The sequence below is a fragment of the Vulpes vulpes genome, chromosome 7, assembly GCF_048418805.1.
Source record: "Vulpes vulpes isolate BD-2025 chromosome 7, VulVul3, whole genome shotgun sequence".
Lineage (NCBI taxonomy): Eukaryota > Metazoa > Chordata > Mammalia > Carnivora > Canidae > Vulpes > Vulpes vulpes.
In genome coordinates this window covers 51264185-51279998 of record NC_132786.1, presented here as the reverse complement: position 1 = coordinate 51279998, position 15814 = coordinate 51264185, and positions in this window count along the sequence as shown.

Sequence of the window (15814 nt, the reverse complement as noted above, 5' to 3'; positions counted from 1 at the left end):
AGATATTTTTAGACAATTTTAGAAAAGTCTGCAGGATCTAAAAAAATACCCTTGAACCTGGGTAGGGAACTGTCTGGGTAGCCCTGAGCCTTATTTCAAAGCTCCAGGACACCTAAATTCTGACCCCTACACAGTCGAGACCCCTCCCTTCCCTCCTTAACTATAGGAGACCTCGGCGTCTTGGGCGGGGGCTTTGCCTTGAGCTTCCCATCTCCTTTTCTCTTCCCTTCTGTTCTTTGAACTCACCTGCCAACCTCCTACCCTGCTCACATCCAGTCCTCCACCAACCCTCTGCCATCCACAAAGCTGGAAAATGGGAGAAACACAGCCATGCCGCTGTGCCCACTTTAAAGCCCAAGCATCGGCCGGGGGGCTCCTGCCTCCTGTCCCTGGGGTTCAATCCTCCTGCATTTCGGTGACTGTTTTGCAAATAGTCCCCCTTCAGCCCTTCCAGAACCCTCCTGTGGACCTGGTGGAGACAATCAGAAGTCCCGGAAGTGCCACGTCCACCCTCTGTGGTAAACTTGGTCCTTCTGCTGTTATCCTGGGTGAGCTGTTGGGGTGCCTACCTGAGGGACCCCTCCTTTGCACCCTAAGTCCACCCTTCTCACTGTTCAAAGACATCCTGCCAGCAATTAGCCATCTCTCTCCTGCATCACCAACTCTTCCTTTTTGGTTGGACCATTCTATCATTCCCACCAGTGTACAGACTCTCTTCACATCTCTTTTTTTTAACATTTTTTCAAAGTAATCTCTACACCTAACGTGGGACTCGAATTTACAACCCCAAGATTAAGAGTCTCATACTCCACTGACTGAGCCATCCAGGCACCCCAAACATTATTCACATCTTAAAAAAAATTAGAGAGCCACATGTCCCTCAGGCCCCCACATCAGTTCTCTACTCTCTCCCACTTACAGCAAAACTTCCCAGAACCGTGTTCTCTGGACCCTGTCTCCAAATCCAATCTGGAATTAAATCCTGTTGGTTCTACCTTCAAAATAGGTAATAATAGGACATCTCACTACCTACCACCTCTGTAGCCAATACTCTGATGCAAATGGCCATCCACCCCTGCTTGGATGATGCCAGGAGCGTGCTGACTGGTCTCCCTACTTCCACTCATACTCTCTTTCCATGGAGAAAGTCACTCCTCTGCTCAAATGGCTTCCCATTGACATCCCAATGGCTTCCCATTGACATCCCAATGGCTTCCCATTGACACTCAGAGGAAAAGCCAAGTGACTGGCTTCACAGGACCCTCACAGTCTCCAGGTCTCCCACCCTTCTGACCCTGTCTCCCAACACCTCCCATGCCTGAGCCCCAACCACACAGCCCCTTTCTTTACCGTGAGGCTCTATCCTCCAAGACCACATCTCGCTCCCTCACGTTCTCCAGATCTCTGCTCAAACATTCCCTCAGGGGGGCAGCTTTCTCTAACCAGCCTATTTAAAACTGCTTCCACACACACACTTCCCTGCTTAATTTTTTCTCCATAGCGTTTATCACTATCTGACGTACTATGTATATTCTATTTTATTTTATTGTATTTCTCCCTGCCTAGAAGGCAAACTTTCTGAGAGTAGAAATTTTTTATTTGTTTCTGTGCAATCCTATCTCCCATAGGAGAGCATGCAATTGCTCCATGAATGACATTATTATTATTATTATCATGCTTATGTTAGGTGTTCCCAGGAGGACAAATCAAGGAAGCAGCATTAACTCTAGTTAACCCACTTTACAGATATGATGATATATTAAACCTGTAACAGGGCACCTGGGTGGCTCAGTGGTTGAGTGTCTGGCTTTGGCTCAGGTCATGATCCCAGGGTCCTAGAATGGAGTCCCACATCGGGCTCCCTACATGGAGCCTGCTTCTCCCTCTGCCTGTGTCTCTGCCTCTCTCTCTCTATGTCTCTCATTAATAAATAAGTAAATAAAATCTTCAAAAAAATGTAACAATAGGCATATAGCCAGGGTGTAATCACTATACTCCAAAGGTGGATCTCTGATGAACTACAACTCCTCGCGTCCATGCCTTTGCCAAGCCCCATCCCTTGAACCTGATTTGACCCTCTTAATGAAGCAGGAGAGCTACTAGCTTCTTCTCTCACAGAGTCAAAGAATGAGTCTCCCGGACAAAAGAGAATGTACAAAGTGTTAGTTTTATTAAGCAAAGATACAGAAAAAGCTCTCAGGAGTGAGAGGGGTCCCTACCGAGTTGCCAATAGGGGCTTTTAGGGTTGGCCTTTTATAGAAAACTGACCAAGGAAGTTAAATCTTTCTAACGTCATTACTGATAGTACTATTGAGTAAGGACTGGTAATAATGTCTTTAACAGCTTTCTTCTTTAGGGTCTGGTCATTCTTTGTTGGTCACAAGTTGACTGTCATAAAAAGGGCCCACCTCTGACGCCCAGGGCAGGATGGTCTGGTCTGTTCCCTCATCTCTGGTTTCCTGATGCCTCAGCATTTCTGGGATTTCTGTGAGCCTGATCATGTAGCCCCCTCCCTGTCTCTCCTTACCTAGCGCCGCCTGCCCCTAACCCACTGAGTTCTAAGGCTACATCAGAAGAAGCCTTGCACTATGTGCTGGACTCTGTTGAACGGCATGCCCTGGGAGAAGGCACTGCCACTTCTAGAAGTTCTGCTACCTTGGGGCGCCTGGGTGGCTCAGCCTGTTAGGAGTCTGGCTCTGGATTTTGACTCTGTGATCTCAGGGTCTTGAGCTCAAGTGCCCTGTGGGGCACCTAGCTCAGCATGGAGTCTGCTTGAGATTCTCTCTCTCCCTCCTCTGTACAGGCCCCCACTCACTCTTTCAGTAAATAAATAAATAAATAAAATTTTTATTTTATTATTTTATTTTTATAATAATATTATTATTATTTATTTTATTTTAAAATAACATTTTTAAAAATGGGACACCTGGGTGGCTCAGTAGTTGAGCTTCTGCCTTTGGCTCAGGGCATGATCCCAGTGTTCTGGGATCGAGTTTTGCATCAGGCTCCCTGCATGGAGACTGTTTCTCCCTCTGCCTCTCTCTCTCTGCCTCTTGTGAATAAATAAATTAAATATAAAAAAAAAGAAGTTCTATCCCCTTCAGATCACTCTGCTGTGAGGAAGCTCAAGCTAGCCAGCTGCATAGGCTTTGGGGAGAGAGAGGTGCCCATCCAGCCCCATCCAGCCACCCTGGCCTCAGCACACAACACGTGGCTAAAGAATTTTCTTGGAGGATCAGGCAATTGTCTTCAGGTGACTAGCCCAGCCAACATCTGTTTGCAACTATGTGAGAGACCCCAAGCTACTGAGTTTTGGGGTGGTTGGTCACAGTAATAGATACCCAGAACAGAAAATACTCTCAAAGGGTAGCCCTTTCTAGGGTCCATAGTGCAGATTCACCGAAGCTGCCCAGCATAGGTGTGCTCTGCTTAGAAAAACTCCAACATGAGAAATTGTGTTTAAAAGAAATAAATTAAGGCCTTGTAAAAGCATTGTCTTATTACAAGACCAGCTTCCGAGGCACTTGTAAGCATTCATTAAGAGGGTAATAGCTACTTATCAGAAGCCTACGAGTAGAAAAACAGAAAGAGAAATGTCGGAAATAACTACCTTTTAAAGATAATTAGGTGCCAAGGTAAAGCATCTTAAAATTTATAGTATAAGTAAATGAGAAAATTATACAATGACCAAAATTGAATTCACACACAACCTTTCAGGAACCCATCCAGATATTAGATATCATTAAGTATACTTGTATTTCAAAAGTCAATCTCACAACTACTGAAATCCAGCTCACTTCAATTTCTGGTCTGCGTTAGCCCGTATTACCCAGCCTAGAAATATAACCAGGGGAAAATGGAACTGAACACAGAATTTTCCAGATTGGTGGTCTATACAGCCACAATCCACCAGACGGTTGGCAAACTTCCACTTCATCGACCACCTCAGAAGAGGAGCTTCCACTATTTACTCAAGGTTTAATGATTCAATCGTTCAATGAGAAGGTCCATTCACCCACGAAATGATCAAAAGGTGTTGGGAGTAGAATAAAGTTATACACTTTTAGATATTATGGAAGATAGTTGTCGAGTTAGAAAACATTTACCTTTTCTGTTAGTAAAGTAATGTGTGAAGACCAAACTGTTTGCCCAACTTCGTATCGGTCAGCAGAATCAGAATGCTATGTAGTGAGTCCATTGTAGAAAAGCCAGTATCATTCCATTCCAGACCCAAGAAAGGACTCCCTACCCCACCGGGAGGGCTTGGCGGTGTGTGCGCAGGAGAGCAGCGAGCCCCTCTAGCAGAACCCAGTTCCAAGGAGCGCGCCTCGAGAATAAATCAGACGGTGTTAGTATTCTTTTTTTTTTTTTCGGTGTTAGTATTCTGATAAGGAGGTGGACTGCAAGGTTGGCCTGTCCTATGGCTGGGAAAGAATAAGATAAAGGATTTCTTTGATGTTTTTATTTAAGGCTTCTGCTTAATAGTTCAGTGAGAAGATCCATTAACCCATAAAACCATCAAAATGTGTCAGGAGTAGGAAAAAAGTCACATGGTTGTTAGATATTATTGAAGATTTAGGGGATATTTATGCCCTTTTTTAAATTGGCATTTTCCCATCATCAAAGAAGGGGTTGAACGAGCCCTCCAGGCAGTTAGGGCATGAACAAGGAGATATAGGTGAGTAAAATATGAGGAGCGGGATTTTTCTTCCTTGTTTACATGTCCTTTAAAAAAATAATATTCCCTGGTGAACATCTCTCGGAGATAAAGGAGACCTCTTTCCGACAAAAAGTTCCTCTACTTTGAAAATACTGGCCATGCTTAGATTTTTGAGAACTGATCTGTAAGATCATCTAGGTAAAGGGATTGACTCAGTGGGAAGAAAACGTAAGTGCTTGGCTCAACCTTCAACTCTAAGCAGAATGTGTGGGGAGAAGAGACCCCTGGCTTCTCTGGAAGGCTGAGCAGGAGAGGAAGGGAAAGCGGGTGGGTTACGAATGCTTGGGGATTTTAAGAAATGTGAGATACTTGAGTCATGGACATTTCAGAAATAAGACAGATGCGATAAAACAACTGTTGGAGGACAAATGATGGAACTGTGGCCACTGAGGAGACAGAGCTTAGAAGCCCACAGAGAAGATTTGGAAAGAAAATTATAGTCCGAGCAAATAAGGGGAGCGGTGTGATGGGAATCATGGAGGCTTTCAGCTGCTCTTCTGTGAACAGTGACTCCAATATGATGAGGAAAATGAAGCAGAATCCATACAAAATAAGAATCAGCTAGCCAACCCCAACAGAATGAGATTTCATAGTGCATTTCATTTCAATTTTTTGTTCAGATTTGGGTTTTTTTAGCACAAGACCAGAAGAAGGCTTTCATTAATAAAATATTTCTGACGGGGTGCCTGGGTGGCTCAGTCGGTTGGGCATCTGCCTTTGGCTCAGGTCGTGATCTTGGGGTCATGGGATTGAGTCCCCGGGGGAATCACTGCTTGGCAAGGAGACTGCTTCTCCTGCTCCCTCTGCCCTTTCTGCTTGTGCATTCTCTTTCTCAAATAAATACATAAAATCGTTATTTTATTTTTTCAAAGATTTAGTGTATTTATTTATATTAGAGAGAGAGGGAGAGCAGGAATAAGAGAGGGAGAACCAGACTCCCTGCTGAGCAGGGAGCCCAATTAGGGGCTCAATCCTAGGACCCCAAGATCATGACCCGAGCCAAAGTCAGATGCTCAACACACTAGTAACTCAAGTGCCCCTAAATTAAATCTTAACAAAATAAAATTAAAAAGAATATTTCTGATGTTTTCCTTCTCCCAACCAATGAAGAGAGAGAAGCCACCACCAATATCAAAAAACACTTTGGAGCAAGTCTGAAAATTGCACAGCTGTGGCCAACTGATGGCTCCCTGACTTTTATAGGTGCTGGTAGGGGTGTTGATGGTAATCGTGTGCATGTGTGTGTGTGTGTGTGTGGTAGGATATGCATGGTGTATTGAGGGTTCTGACACCAGCTAAGATTCTGATCACCAATTATTGTGTTGGGAGTGGGATGGTATTTCCACACTATGAACTCAATTCTCAGACAGCAGCTGAGTGGCTTAGAATTCAACTCAATTCTAACACTATTTACCTGGAAATACCTTCAGATCCAACAGGTAAAGGGCTCCGTCCTACAAGACTGCCTTGCCCACCCATTAGATGCCAACCACAAGTCTGGGTTGTCATGGTGCAGTCCCAGCAGAGGGATGGATGAGCACCTGGCTCCAGGAGTTCAAACAGACGGAGTTCAGCCACTTGCTGCTGCCAAAATCAGAGAAACAAGTGGTGGTGAAACCAGAAAGGGATTTATTTCAGTGAGGCCAACAGCAGCAAGACAGAAGACTAATATCTTAAAGACTATCTCCCAAGGGCTGAAAATTCATCCAGGTTTATATAAGGAAAATGTGGGGCACCGGTCAGTGAGGATGTGCAGGTGGGGAGTCAAGGGCAGGTTGCTCCATGTCTTCGGGTCAGTCATACAGGGTCTTGCTGGTTTGGGACAGTCCTTACTGCTCAAGGGGGTAGTTTCGGTTTCCATCAGAGGACGCTTTACCTACAGGGTTCTGAGCTAAGACATACTGGAATAAAAGTTAGTCAATTAGAAAGTTTGAGGTCATGAAACACACCATAAGAGACTCTTAACTCTAGGAAACTGAGGGTTGCTAAGGGGGAGTAGGGGAGATGGGGTGACTGGGTGACTGGCATTAAGGAGTACACATGATGGGATGAGCACTGGGTGGTATATGCAACTCTACCTCTGAAACTAGCGATACACTATATGTTAATTAATTGAATCTAAATTTTTAAAATTTGTAAAAAGAAAGTTTGACATCAAAAAGGAGATAACCGAAGTCCTCTTTCACCTGTGCTTCTGACCAACTGGCTACAGGTTGGGGGGTCCAATGGCTCCCCTCCTTAGGTTCAATCAGTTTGCTAGAGGTGTTCACAGAACTCAGAGAAACATTTTACTTCGCAGATTACCAGTTTATTATAAAAGGATATCATCCAGGAACAGCCTTTTATATTATCAAAGATGATACCTCGGGCACTCAGTTCCATTTCCTCTCTGAGCACCCCCATTCTTTCCAAATCTCCTCGTATTCACAAACCTGTAAGCTCTCTGAGCCCTGTCTTTTTGGAGGTTTAGGAAGGCTTCATTACAGAGGCATGACTAAATCCCACAACCTCCAGCTGCCTCCCAGGCTGGAAGGGAGGCCAAGGGGGTAAGACTAAGTGTTCCAACCCTCCAATCACATTTTGAATTCTCCTGGCCACCAGCGCCACCCCCCCCCCCACCCTGCCACCCCGTCCTTAGGTGGGGGCCAAAAGTCACCTCATCAACATAGCAAAAGACACTTTTGTCACTCTAATAACTTAGGAAACTGCAAGGGTTTTAGGGGCTCTATGTCAGAACCCAGAACAAAAACCAAATCTATGTTGTCTTATGTTAAATTACAATATCACATGTGTCCACGGGGCCTCTCTTGGTATTGTAACCTAATCCCCAGCCACCGCCTCCTGCTAATAACACAGGTGGCCTCCTGGAAGGGGTGGGTTTTCCCTCCCTGCACAGCTCAGGAGTAATGGGTATCAACATAGGTGCATGGTGCTGGGGAAGCCGATGAAAAAGACTGGAAAGGAAATTGCCCAGAAGGGCCCCTCTGGGAACAAATCAAGCCCTCTGAGACAGGGAGGCAGAGGTCAAACAACCATGAAGGTTTTACAGGTTCTGGGACCTAAGGAGATACACATTTTGAGCTTAAAAACTTTCAGGGCATGGATGTTTGTGACATTTAGTTACATAAAAATTAAGATGAGTTTGCAAAATAAGTAGAGGGATGTAAAGGCGGGTAGATATCTGACCAAAATATATGGTAAAATGTTATATAATGATAAAGCCAGGGCAATGGGGATATGTGTGTTTATCATAAAGTCCTTTCCACTTTTCTGTTAGAAAATGTTTATAATGAAATGTTGGGGGGAACACTGGACCAGGGGAGCATGATCTTAACTAGAACCTGGGAATCAGAGTATCACCCCCTGTGGAGCTGTGTTTCAGCTGTGTTTCAATGTATCCATTCCACATTTACTCACTTCCTTGGGGCAAATTCTCAAGGTCCCACTGAATATACTCAACCTGCCACTGAGAAGAAAGAAATGGTACAATTAACCAGCATGACATTTCACAAGACAGACTTTCACAGTAAAATATCTTTTTAAACTCTTGCTAGTATACTGCTTCCCAGAAAAACCTTCCCTTCCCTTTATATATAAGGTTATTTATTATTATTATTATTATTATTATTAATTATTTTAGACAAGGCTTTTGCTTAGCAGTTTCATACACAGTGGATGTTGGGAATTTTTGTGGAAGTATTTGTTTCCTAGAAGTTGGTTCCCACCTGGGATGATCACTGACCCACCACTCAGAAGGACCAGGACACTGAACAGCCACAGTCATTTTGTCTGAGACATAAGAAACCCCATGTGTGAAATGAAGAATTAGTGCCAGAAATACTGGTGCAAGCAGAGAAGCAAGTTAGTATCAACGGAGATAAAATTCAGGATGCTAATTCAGAAGAATCTATTTACACGGTCTTGACACCCGTAGATGATAAGGGGTCAGAGCACCTAGTTAGACAAGGAGGTTGGTTTTGTTTTCCACTTGCCAGCTTTGTGATCTTGGGTAATACCTTCATTGACTCTTCTTTGTCTTATCTATAGCATAGAGAGGAAAATGCCTAGTTTGCAGAGCTGTGATAAGGGTCAGATAATATCATGAATGGAACAGAGCCTAAGCATTGTGGGCACTAATTGCTTCCTGATGTTGACCAGAGTCAATCAATAATCCACACTGCACCTCTCTCTCTGGGTAGGGATTTCAGGGAACATCATCCAGGAGAGGCACATTCATAAAATTGGAGACCAGGAAGGTAGCTCAGGAGAGAAGGGGAAAGGGGTACCTATGCAGAATGGGGAGCCCAGCCTGACAGAGAAAAATAATGGAGTAGGGTTTGCAGTATGTCAAGTAAGAGGGACTAAAGGGACATTTGTTTCCAGTAAAGACTAAGGAAACTCCTAGTAGACCAGCTCTCCCACAGATGACATTGATAAGCTATAAATTCTGAACAAAATACAAAAAAGAACCCCAAAACAACAACAACAACAACAACAACAACAAAATGCCAATACTTGAACTTGAAGGCACTGGAAAGTGACAAAAAGAGCTTCTGGAAGAAAAAAATGGCACAAGATGAGTTCTTTGTTTCCATGTCTTTAACCACAGTCTGCAACTTACAGAGTGCCTAAAACTTAGAGTGACCAACCAAGCCAGTATTCCCAAAGATATCCCAGGGTTAGCACTGGAAATTCCATATTCTGGGAAAACTCTCAGTTCTGGGCAAACCAGGATAGTTGGTTACCCTACTAAGAAAATCTGCAGTTTTAGGGCACCTAGGTGGCTCAGTGGTTGAGCATCTGCCTTCAGCTCAGGTTGTGATCCCGGGGTCCTGGGATTGAGTCCCCCATCAGGTTCCCCTCAGGGAGACTGCTTCTCCCTCTGCCTGTGTCTCTGCTTCTCTCTGTGTGTCTCTTGTGAATAAATAACAAAATCTTTAAAAGAAAGAAAAAGAGAAAGAAAGAAAGAAAGAAAGAAAGAAAGAAAGAAAGAAAGAAAGAAAGAAAGAAAGAAAGAAAGAAAGTCTGCAGTTTTTCTGAAGAGACAGTAGACAGACTTTGGTTTGGGACAAACATAGCCACTGTACAGTGGCAGACGAAGGCAAGAAAGGAGAGTGCCAGGGAAAAGGAGAGTCATGTCTGTGTCTAACACTGCCCAAATCTCTCCTTGACTTCTTATCCATATGTGCCAAGACCAGATTGAAGGCAGTCCAGCTAAGGACAGCAGAACTGAACTGAGATTTTAGCTGCTTCCCAAAAAACAGAGTTTGCAGTCTGAATTTAAACAAGATAATTGAAAAAATTAAATTAAATTAAAAAATTAAAAAATAAACAAGATAATTGCCTAGCTATACAACAATAAAATGGAGGAGCCTGGGTGGCTTAGTCAGTTAGGTGTCTGACTTCAGCTCAGGTCCTGATCTCAGGGTCCTGGGATTGAGCCCCATGTTGGGCTCCTACTCAGCAAGGAGTCTGCTTCTCCCTCTTCCTCTGCATCACTCCCAACTTATGCTCCCTCTGTCTCTCTCAAATAAAACCTTTAAAAATAAATCAATAAAACCAACACTATTCAGAGGTCTGTAACAGAATCCAGAGTCTTCACAATACAATATGCCCTATATCCAAGATATAATCCAATATTATTCAACATACCAAAAGTTCAAGAACATTTGACCCATTTTCAAGATAAAAAAATCTACCTTGAGATAGTCAAGATATTGAAGTTAGCACATAAGGATTTATTTATTTTTATTTATTTTTTTAGCACATAAGGATTTGAAAGCAGCTGTAATAACTATGCTCACAAACTAAAAGGAGAATATGTTCACAATGAATGAAAAGATAGAAAGTTTCAGAAAAGAAACAGACACTATATTAGAATTTCCTGAGAAGCAGAACCGATAGGATGTGTATGTGCACATTTACAGAGAGAGAGAGAGAGAAAGAGAGGGATTTATATTAAGGAACTGGCTGATGAGATTATGGAAGTTAACAAGTTCAAAATCAGCAGGGTGAACAAGCAGGTTGGCGACCCAGGGTTGAACTGATGTTACAGGATAAAGTCTAAAGTCAGTCTGCCATAGATCTGAGAAGAGACCACAATGCAGATGAAATCTGAACATTATCTGTTGCAGAATTCCCTCTTGCTTGGGGGGAAGTCAGCCTTTTGTTCTCTTTAGGCTTTCAGTTAATTGGATGCCACCCACCCACATGACATAGAGCAATCTGATTTACTCAAAGCCCATTAATTCAAATGTAAATATCAGTACAAAACACCTCCAGGGAAACATCAAGAATAACATTTGAACAAATATATGGGCACTCTGACCCAGTCAAGTTAACACATAACACTAGCCATGACAGGAATCAAGCTGAAATTCTTTAAAAAATTATGATATTCAAAACAAAAGAAGAAGGGAAATGTACTACATGAAACAAAACTGAAATATTTGAAAGATACAAACAAACAGACAAAAATCCATTGGATGGATTTAATAGCAAAATGTAGATGACAGAGGAATACGTCCACTGATCAATAAAAGTTAATCAGCAGCTCTTTTTTCAGTGTAACCATTCCATATTTATTCATTTTCCTGGGGGCAAGTTCTCAAGAAAAGAGAGAAAAGTGGTTGAAAAAAATGAATAGACACTCAGAGAACTATGGGACAATATTAAAAGGTTATGCACATATATAATTAAAGTCCCAAAAGAAAAGAAAGAAAATGGGGCCAAGCACAATTTGAAGAAATAATGACTGAAAATTGGTGAAACACATGAATTTCAAGTTCAAGAAAATCAAGGAAATCCACTCAGAATAAATATGAAAAAAGCCATGCATACAGGCAATATGGTCAAATGCTTAAAACCAAGATAAAAAGAAAACCTTGAAAGTTGACTGAGAAAAATGACAAAGGGGGAAACGATTGTTCAAGTTATCACTGACTATTCATCAGAAACAATGAGAGGTCAGAAAACAATGGAACAATATTTAAAGTGCTGAAAAAGAATTCAACTCAGAATTCTGTATCTAATGAAATATCACTCAAGAATTACAGCAAAATATGTGTTCTCTCATCCTTTCTCTCAAATCAATCAACCAATCAATCAATCAGCAGAATGAAAATAAAACAAAGACATCTTGGATAAAAGAAGTCTAAGGGAAATCATTGCCAGTGGACATGTACTACAAGAAATTTTTTAAATATTTTATTTATTTTAGAGAGATAGAGGCAGACAGAGAGCACAAATGGGGAGGAGCACGAGAGAGAGGGAGAAGTAGGCTCCCTGCCAAGCAGGGATCATGACCTGAGCTGAAGCCAGATGCTTCACCAACTGAGCCAACCAGGTGCCCCTGTATAACTATAACTATAAGAAATTCTAATGAAAGTTCTTCAGGGAAAGGACAATTTTATCACATGGAAATTAAGGAAGGAATGAAAAAATTGGTTAATGTATGGTTAAATATAAAAGATTACTTTCCATTTCTAATGTCTCTGAAATACATATGACCATTTAAAGTGAAAATTATAACATTGCCTAAGCCTATTAAGCTAAAAAGCTAGAATAAACCACTGGAAGTTGATTTAGGGCCAGTGCTGCACACAGAGGGAAACCTATGTGGTGTCTGTCATCAGGTTGCTCCAGACCAGGAAGGAGATAGAAGTTTCAAGTTTTATGGGGCCCAAGACCTGAACACCCAGAGAGGTAGCAGGTCTGTAATGGGAGAGCATCTGCACAGAATGGTTATGGAAGCCTTGAAGGCCTGAGTGTGAACTAGCCTCTGGTTTAGAAGTGTCAGCAAAGGTTCCTGTAGGCTGCACTTGAGGTCGTGTGGATGATTTGTCTTGCTGTTTCCTGAATAGCAGCCACCATTTACATTTGCAAACAGAGACAATTTTAGTTCTCTTTCTGATCTTCATGTCTTTTATTTCTTTTCTTTGCCTTATTGTAAGAGCTAAGACGTTGAATAGAATAGAAATGGTGAGACTGGATATCCTTTGTTCCCGATCTTAGAACGGAAACATTGAATACTTTACCTTTAAGTATATTAGCTCTAGGGTTTTTGTAGATATTCTTTATCAGGTAGAAAGATTTTCCTTCTCTCCTATTTGGCTGGTAGATTTCTTTTACTTTGTTTTCTCACAAGTGAGTATTGAATTTTTTCCAAATACTATTTTTGCATTTGTTGAAATAATTATGTGGTGTCTGTCTTCTATTCCATAAACATGATAAACTACACAGATTGATTTTTTAAAGATTTATTTATTTTAAGGGCACCTAGGGGGCTCAGTCAGCTAAACACCTGCCTTCAGCTCAGGTCGTGATCTCAGGGTCCTGAGATTGAGCCCCACATCACACTTCCTGCTCAGTGGGGAACCTGCTTATCTCTGTCCTGTTCCCCCTGCTGTGCTCTCTCTATCTCTGTCAAATAAATATATTAAAATCTTTTTAAAAAAATATTTAGGGATGCCTGGGTGGCTCAGTGGTTTAGCACCTGCCTTCAGCCCAGGGTGTGATCCTGGAGACCCAGGATTGAGTCCCGCACTAGGCTCCCTGCATGGAGCCTGCTTCTCCCTCTGCCTATGTCTCTGCCTCTCTCTCTCTTTCTCTCTCTCTTTATCTCTCTCTCTTTCTCTCTCCCTGTGTCTCTCATCAATAAATAAATAAATAATCTTTAAAAAATAAAAAAATTTAAAAAGATTTATTTATTTGAGAGAAAGAGCAGGTGCAGGGAAGGGCAGAGGGAGAGAAAGAATCATAAGCAAGTTCCATTCCCAGCACAGAGGCTGACTTGGGGCTCTATTTCATGACCCTGAAATTATGACCTGAACTGAAATCAAGAGTTAGATGATTAACTGAGCCACCCAGGAGCCCCTACAAAGGTTGATTTTTATGAATGTTAGGCCAACTTTGCAATCCTGGGGTAAAAGTAATTGGTCATGATACTTATCATTTTTATATATTGCTGGATTTGATTAACCTAATATTTTGTTGAGGACTCTTGTGTTTATAATGAAGAGAGATATTAGCCTCTAATTTTCTTCTCTTTCTTTCTTTTCTTTCTTTGTAATGTTTGGTCAAGTATTGACATTTGGGTTATGCTAGTCCCCCAACATGAGTTAGGAGTGTTTCCCCCTACTCTGTTTTTTAAAAACATTATTTTTTTTCTTAAATATTTGATAGGATTCACTAGTGAAATAATATGAAATTGGAATTTCCTTCCTGAGGTTTTTGATAATAATTTAAATTTCTTTTGTAAAAAAAAAAGATTTTACTTATTTATTCATGAGAACACAGAGAGGGAGGCAGAGGCAGTAGCAGACTCCCTGCAAGGAGCCTGATGTAGGACTCAATCCTAGGACCTGGGCCAAAGGCAGATGCTCAATCACTGTGTCACCCAGGTGCCCCTTAAATTTCTTTAATAGATATCGGGCTATTCAAATTCCCTGTTTCATCCTGTATCAGTTTTTATAAGTTATTTAGAGAGTTTTTCCAACTTCATTTAAACTGTTAGTAACTTGTTGGCTTAAAGTTCTTCATAATAATCTCTATTATCCTTGTAATATTAGTGGGATCCGTAGTGATGTCCCTTTCCATTCCTGATGTTGGTGATTTGTATTTATCCACATTTTAATGTGTATCAATTCTTCATCTACTTTTATTACTAGATAACATTTCCTTGTATGGACATACCACATTTTATTCATCCACTCATTAGTTGATGGACATTTGAGTTAACATTTTTTGGCTCTTATGAATAATGAATCTATAAACATTTGTGTACAGTTTCTTGTGTGGATTAGCTTTGAAACCGGTGTACTACTCTGGTCCCAAGAGGCCCTTCCAGTCACCACCTGCTTTCAGTTGCTTATTGCTGTGTAATTAAGTCAGGAAATTCTCTTAATTCTGCTCCCTGAAAGGTAAGCAGATCATGTAGCCTGAGCTGGATTAAGCGAAGGGTGAAATCTTGAGACACCCGAACACCTGGACACTCAGGCAGCCTGACTTGGACTCACTGAGTTGCTGCAGAAGGTGCAGAAAAAGAAACAACAGGTGCAGAATTTTATGACTTGGTTGAAAATCCTTGCTTAAGAATGCTTGTGCATAAATTTAAAAATAATCTTGAAAACTATGAATAAAAAAAATCTTGTGCAATATGTAGTTTGTCAATTCATGTTAATGAATGTCCATATTATCAAGCACTATCATTTGCCTTTGAGATTAGCTGTGTTTCTATACACCCTCCTTCACCCCTGAAAATCCTTAGGAAAAGCTTGTTATATTCTGGAGGAAGCTTCACCACCTGGAATCCACTTCTTCCCCTGCAATTTGTATGCAATCCCAAAAGACAAAATGGTAATTTATTTGTCTTTCACATTTTTATCATTTACCTTACCCAGAACCACTTCTTCTGAAACCCATAAAGGTTCCTAAATGTTAAATGGGAATTTGGCAAGTCCTTCATTTTTAAAGAAATTTTCTATTTTTTAGAAGATTGTATTTATTTAACAGAGAGAGAGAGCAAGCACAAGCAGGGGGAGCAGCAAGCAGAGGGAGAGGGAGAAGCAGGCTCCCCTCTGAGCAGGGAGCCCAAAGCAGAGCTCGATCCCAGGACCCTGAGATCATGACTTGAGCTGAAGGCAGATGCTTAACCGACTGAGCCACCCAGGTGCCCCCTTTTTCAAACTTTCATCTTAAAGGGCTTGCGCGGGAAATTATTGAAAGAACCTTGTATCTAATAATAGTCTAAGTCTTGAATTGACTTAATAAGTAAAGAAAGGAGGAGCAGATGGAGGTTAACTATGTGTGAATTTATAGATGTTTTGGTGTCTGGGGCCCATGTAAATAATATATTACCTCACTGTAAATATTAACTCTGCTAGAGTCTAGGTCTTTAAACAGAAATTACCAGGAACTCCAGGGAATGAAGAGATGCTCTGCTCTTAATGATCTTTTGAACACCAGTTTCAGGTACTTAGGACCCTGCAGGGAATTCCTGGAATCAGTAGTCTTTAACATGCTGGTTTCCAGTGTTGGAGAGTTTGTAAAAGAAAAAAGAAAAAGGATCTTCTCCATATAAAATAAAAACTAAAA